This window comes from Cynara cardunculus (genome assembly GCF_001531365.2).
Source record: "Cynara cardunculus var. scolymus isolate 2C chromosome LG 17, CcrdV1, whole genome shotgun sequence".
In the NCBI taxonomy this organism is placed as follows: domain Eukaryota; kingdom Viridiplantae; phylum Streptophyta; class Magnoliopsida; order Asterales; family Asteraceae; genus Cynara; species Cynara cardunculus.
In genome coordinates, this window is record NC_037544.1 from 22,719,167 (window position 1) to 22,726,221 (window position 7,055).

A 7,055-nucleotide genomic window follows, 5' to 3' on the forward strand; every position below is an offset into this window, starting at 1 on the left:
CCTCCTTACAGCAGGCCTGGTTGGATACTTAGGTATCATCCAAACTCCATTATTCACAACCCTACTTTTGGGTTTGTGTATTTGGATAAGGATGAAATCCTAAGGTTCTATGATCCAACAGAATCACACAAGTACTCAATAGAGACGCTAGAATGGATTTTCAGAAGGGCAGCAACAGAAGTGGATAAAGGACATCTAAGGCTGAGCGAAGTGTCTCGCATCTTGGAGGCGATCAAAATGCAAATCAACTTTAGAGAATGGATCTTCAACGTCTACAGAACAATCAAGTCTGATATGCTATAYGYAGTAGATGATTTTCCAGAATCTGTCGTTTGATAAACCTTCTGTACCAGTTTTAGGCCTATGTTTCACAATTTTGTAATTCAATTTTGTAATTTCATTATGTAATTCTTTTCAGATGATGAACTTTTATCTCCTCTTGTAATTTTCTTTCAATTAAGTCATTTCTTGCATTTAAATTTCCAATTTTACTTTTTCATACTTAGGGGGAGACTGTTAGCTCTCATTTCTCTTAATGTAAAAGTATGGAAAAAGTAAATACTGCAAGTGTTGACAGAAGAGGTTTCACCACAGAAGACCACAGAGGACCAACAACAGAAGGTGTTCTATCGTACAAGTGAAGTGTGACAGAACCTTTGTTGTCTACCACAGAGGTTCTGGAAACTGGTCCTCTGTAATCAAAGCTTACAAGTCAAAGATGACAGAACCTCTGTTGTCTATCACAGAGGTTCTGGAAGATGATCCTCTGGAATCAAGTGCTCTCAAGTCACATCCAGCAGAGCCTCTRGGATRRCTCACAGAGGGTCTGTAGTTTTATCTTCTGTGAAGAACTTCTTTACTGTTTTACTTAGGTTAGTTAGCTGCTCATGCTCATCACTTGACTGTTTGTAATATGCTTTATTTGAACGGCTTAGATTAATTTGTACATCTAGGTCTTGTCAGAAAAGCCGTTAGGAACGAGTATAAATAGCAGCTTAGGCCATTGTAATTCAGTGTGCTTCCATATCGTATTGTAAACATTTTCAATTAATTAAAAATCTTTTGAAGCTTCTCTCTCGTGTTCTTCATTCATCAACTGTGTTCTTCATTGATTATTACTCTGCTTGTTCTTATTGCTTTCGCTGCACTAATATTGTCAAATAGATCATCTAGAGTAAGTGATTAATATCCAAAACTGAGTTAATCGATCCTATCAGTCCCTATACACCCAATGCTATGCATTTCAAACATGGTTAGGAGTTATATTCCTTGACTATTAAGGTGAAGTCAGATTTTAGAGAATGTCAGAGCTAACATCTATGTCCAATGGGTCATCTGGTTTACCTCTTGCTCTAGATAGATGATAGCATGCCTGGAAAACTCATAGATCTGAAGATACGAAGGGAATGCCTACGTCGAAGAAACCTTGGTGAAGATGTGCCTAGCTACATAGATCTAAGTGTTCTAGAATAGTTTCTCTTTGTAATAACAATCCACTTTTCCTTGTAAATCTTTTGTACTATGTCTACTTTCAGTGATTAATCTTCTAGTCTGTAAGCATTAGACATGTACTGAACTACTTGTAATATTACCAATGATAATAAAATGAGTATTTCTTGTACTTCACTAAAAAAAATCCCTGAAAAAAGTAACAGGGACACAAGTCTATGAGTTCCAGTGTTACTTTTTACATTCACTGACAATCTATAAGTCAGTGAATAAGCTTTCAGTTTCAGTTTCAGTTTCCATACTTGTAATTTTCTCTTAGATATGACTTAAGGAAAATTCTCAAGCAAAGACTGACTCACTGAAAAAGATCCCAAAATAGTAAAAAGATACATGTACTTTATATGTAACTTTTCCTTACTATTTATTTGATAAGACAACTTTTTTTATGTTTTCTTGTTATCATCAAATAGGGGGAGATTGTTGATCCTCTCTCTCAGTGATTTGATGATAATCCCTTTTCACTTGTTCGTTGTATTTATGTTTCTGTCTTTTCAGTTCCAGCGATCATCACTGAACTTGTTCAATGATCGCTGAAGAACTTGTATTGTAATTCAATTAGAGACAGCGAATACTTCAAGAAGAAAACACTCACACCAAATAACCTTCAGCTAATGTCGAAGACTGAAACTGAAGATTAGATATTGGCGAGTACATGATCTGAAGCGGTACTCAGTGATTACAGGCCTGTCTATATATGTGTGAAGACTGCTCAAGCCTCATCGAACGCTGAAGAGACTTCCATGTCATTCCAGCATTCAGCAATCAAAAGAAGCTTGCGAAGCACAATTGTTGTTGTCTTGTCCTTATGCACACAAAGGACAAACCCATACCCTTTCTAAATGTTAGTACGGTACAGAGCCGACTAGTCCACTCTATCGCCCACCAACTTTAGGTAAGGATGTCTGCTCATGAATAGTCCTTTTTGTACTATTCACTGTAGCAAAGGACAAGCCCTCCTCTTAAGGATTGACACGCACTCTAACCCTACCATATTGCATTAAATGAATATTAATGCATTAGGTATAAATAGAAGTGTTTCTTCTCCATGCAGAGTGCACGCAACTCACTTTTTAAACCTAATTCTTACTTTGAGCATTTTCGAGCTTAATTAAAAGAAATTTTCTTTACAGCATTTCTTTTCTCATTTGCTAAGAATCTCTGTGTAACCAAAGATTGTTTAGATAGGTTTTCTTACCTTATCTTTCCGCAAACAGTCTTCTAAAATTTGTATTGATCTTCTCTATCAATATACATTTTAAATTTGAAAATATTGTGTTTGTATTCATCCCCCTTCTACAAACTGTTTTACTAATCATGTAGACCCTCAAGGGACCAACAGAAGGCCCTTCCCATCTTCTCTTTTCAACTACCTTCTGCTGTCCCTGCCGATTTTTATTCCTTTCGGTAGTTTCCGGAACATCGACTGCTAAAGGAAAGGTAGCAAGACTCGTGACAATCACGAATTTTCGAATAGAGGGTTTTAAACCCCAGATATATCTCTCCAATTTTCTGGATTCAGACGAGATATAATGTTCCGTGAACCGAGAATGTACAATAAAATTTTCAATGCATTTCCTGTACTGATCTGTTGCCCTGTTCCATTTTTAGAAAATCCCCTTCTAATTGCCTCGCAACTGCCTTTGGACAAAATTGTTCTATAAATCTATTTACGGATTCTGACCAAGACATGGTTCGTAAAATAGCGGGTTTAGCCAATGATTCAACATCCCACCAATATAAAGCGTTAGATTTCAACATGGAAACAATAAATCTAACCTTGTCTTTCTCGGAGTATTTGCTGGTATTAAATACAGATTCAATTTCTTTCAACCAACACATAGCTTTCACCGGATCCCTTTCCCTAGAAAACGTTGGGGGTTTGCAAGTCAAAAACATCTTTATGTCGCCCCCCTTACTGCTTGTTGCTAGAACTTGAGGATTTACCTCAACTCTTTCAGTTTCGACTCTGGCCGGTAATCCCATAATGGATGTCATAGTTTCTCTTTACTTGCTCATTCTTCTACCCGAACATCCCGTGTCACATACTCTGGCTGTGGCACCTTCCTCTGATTAACATTCCCATAAATAGACTTGCCCATATTCGGATGAACCTCATATTGACACGACCTGCCTCTTACTTGACTTCTTCCGCGACCTCTACCCCTACTTCTTCCCCTACCATGACGTTTAGAAGCTCTAGTCGGAGCATTAACAGGAGAATACTCTCTATTATCTAGGTTAGGGCGGGTGATCCGTTTAGTCTTCTAGAACGACTAGCCATCTGCAGATTTTCAATATTTATAATCACGTATTCACATTCCTAAATATAATAAGGTGTCCAAGTACAAATATGTACCTGTAAATCCTTAATTACATTGGCCAATTGTAATTCGAATTTACCTTACATACTATTCTCGTAACCCATCATATTTATTCCCAAAGGTGTTATCTATGTCTGGGACCCTTTAATATGCAAATATCACAATTTAATAAATAAATATTTATTCCCAATGGTATCAAAGCTGAAATGAAAGAAATCAGATAAAGAAATCGAGAAGATAAGTGAATTTTTTTTCTGAATTTTTTTGTTCTTCGTGTTCTTGATTTTTTTTAGATTTTTGATCCGATTTTTCATAAAAATCTTGTGTTTTTGTGTTAAAAACATGATCAAAATGCTCGGAATCGTGTTGTGAATCTTTGTTATTCACAAATTTTTGTGATTTGATCATTTTTTTTCAAGAATTAATCGGTTTTTATGTTTTTTAGAATTTTTCGTGTTTTTGAATTTTCTTAAAACCAGTGTTTTTGATCCATTTTTTGTTAAATTTTTTTTAGTTTTTGTGTTTTTTATAGTTTTTTATCTGTTTTTTTTTTTTTTAGTTTCTTATTATTTTTGTTAAACCGTCCAACTTTAAGCCCATATCCAAGGCCCATCTTTTTGACCGGTATCATCTCCTTCACATTGCTTCTCTAAATCACTTGACCGGATAGATAATCGCTTGGTAAACCGCATACAACATCAATCGATTTCAAGTCTAAGGGTAAACCGCATACAACTTCATCGGATTTCTTGAGCGGTGTTCGTCTAAACCGCACACCACTTGAGCGGAGAAGGGTCTAAACCGCACGCAGCTTGAGCGGAGAAGAGGTAAACCGTTTACCTCTTGACCGAATTTCTTGAGCGGTTAAGCTACACCGGACGTTTTGCACAAATCAGGTAAGTTTTTAGGTTTTCAATCTTGAGCGGTTTATAACTAAACCGTTTACTTCTTGTCCGGATTTGTGATCGGATTAGATTACTCTTGACCGGTTTAGGACTTAGAAATTCTGTGCATAGAGCTGTCCGGATTTCTAATCCGCTTAATTCCACTTACCCAGATTCTTGAGTGTTTGTTGATTCTTATTTTAATTTGATAAATTGTTCAATATCTTGACAAAAATCGATTTTTTTTGTTTTTAACATCAATTTGCTGCTGGTGAGATTGAGTATTTCTAATTGTGTGTTGTTTATGCTGTTTGGTTTAGCTTCTAGTATTGACAGGTTCAGATTTAAGCTTCAAGTTTCATCAGGTTCTTTGAAGGAATTTTGATTTGTGCTGTGTTTGCTATTTGAGAAGAAGGTTTAAGCAATAGACAGCAGGTTAAGGATACTGATTTTAAGCAGACTCGAGTTTACTTAAGATTCACCCTGCTTACTTGATTACTAAATAGCTTGGTTTCTTGATTTGGTGATCAGATTTCACCTAAACTGTTGGTCCTAGGTTCCAGTGTTGCATTGTCCAAATATTTGTGCTTGTGGAGTTGAGATCTATTTTGTTCAACAGCTTATGAGTTTTATACAGCATCAGCTATTGTAGATTTTTCATTGTCTTACACAATTGATGCTGTTGATTTTATTGACTGTGTTATTGTGACAGCATTGCAAAGTTTACAAGCTGTTTTAACATTATGTTACTGTTTTTACAAGCTAACAGGTAACAGCAGGTAAAACAGATTTGAAGCAGTAGCAGTATAGCTTTATTGCGGTGTGATCTAGATTCTGTCTGTGTTACTGTTTTTGTGTTTACAACAGAAGGGGTTTAAATCTGTTTGTTGTTTTTGTGCTTAACTGTTTTGGTTTTGTTATAAGCAGATTTGAACAGCAGTAACAGGTTTAAGCAGCTTTATTTTAAAAATGTGTTTGTTGTAACAGCAGGTTTATTTTGATAACACAGAGTTATAGCTTTTTGACAGGTCTTAACAGGTCTTGTCAGCAGATTGAATTTGAAGCAGAAACAAGAATTTAAAACAGCAGCAACTACAAAACAGCTACTGTTCAACAGCTTGTGTGTGTTGTGTTTGCTGTTTGTGTTGTGTTTGTTGTGTTTGACAGCAGGTGTCTGATTTAAGATAGTGTGCAGAAAGTTTTGTGCAGCAACAGAAAGTTTAGTGCCGAAAGTTTAGTGCAACAACAGTTTTGACAACAGTGTGCAGTGACTGTGTGCAGTGTGAGAGGTTGATCATAGGAGAAGCTAAGAGCAACAGCAGGATCTGGTTTAGATACTTGCTGTGACAGTAAGTGAGATGTTTGGTGAAAAGTGACTGATACGAAGGTGTTGCCCAATTAAGAGTCGTGAGAAGTGCATCCATACGAGAAGCATTCAAGAGAACAGATAGAATATTTTTAAGATTCACATTTGTATTGTTCATACTATTGTTGATATTTGGTTTGGACTAAACTCAGTTTTTGGACTTGGAGATTATTGTTTTGGACTGTTTTGGTTTCTTAGTTTGTTTGTGTTTAGATTTTATTTTTGGATCATTGTTTATCTGTTTGGTGTGTCTTTTAACTGTTTGAGAATTTTTGAACTGTTCGCGTAAATTGTTTCTTATCAGTTTTAACTGTCTTTGACTGTTTTTAACAGTTTTTAACTGTTTTCAACGGTTTTGACTGTTTTTACTGATTTTTGACAGTTTCTCGTTCTTTTACTAAATTCTCATCAGTATTTCGTGTTTTTTTTATTTTTTTTATTTTGAGCTTAACTGTTCATATTTCTTTTACCTGATTTCACTACATAGATCCTTAACTGATCAATTTTTTAAATGGTAGTTGTATCTGAGAACTTCAGAGCAACAATTATTGCTCTGGAAAAGAGAGTTGAAGGTTATAAGGAGAAAGTGTTTCTCAGTGTTTTAAAGAATCATTATAAAGAGTGTGAAAGCATAGAGAAGGCATTTGAGTCTAGGTTTGAAGTACTCGAGAACACTCTCTGGTATGTAGAAAATGATTTCACTGATAATTTGATGTCTTGGAGTAAAGCGAATAAAGATCTTTTTAATAAACTCAAAGAGGTTAAAAGTGCATATTTCATTGAGAAAAACTCTTCAAGAAATAATAAAGAGATTGAGGACTTTACTGAGTTAAGGAGATTATTGGGATTAGAAAAGGAAAAGGTTTTACAAGCTGAAAAGGTTTTAATTGATGAAAGGAAAGAGATGGAGATAGAAAAGAAGAGRATTATGGAAGTTGAAAGAAAGTTTGGAACTGAACGAGAATCTTACGAGAA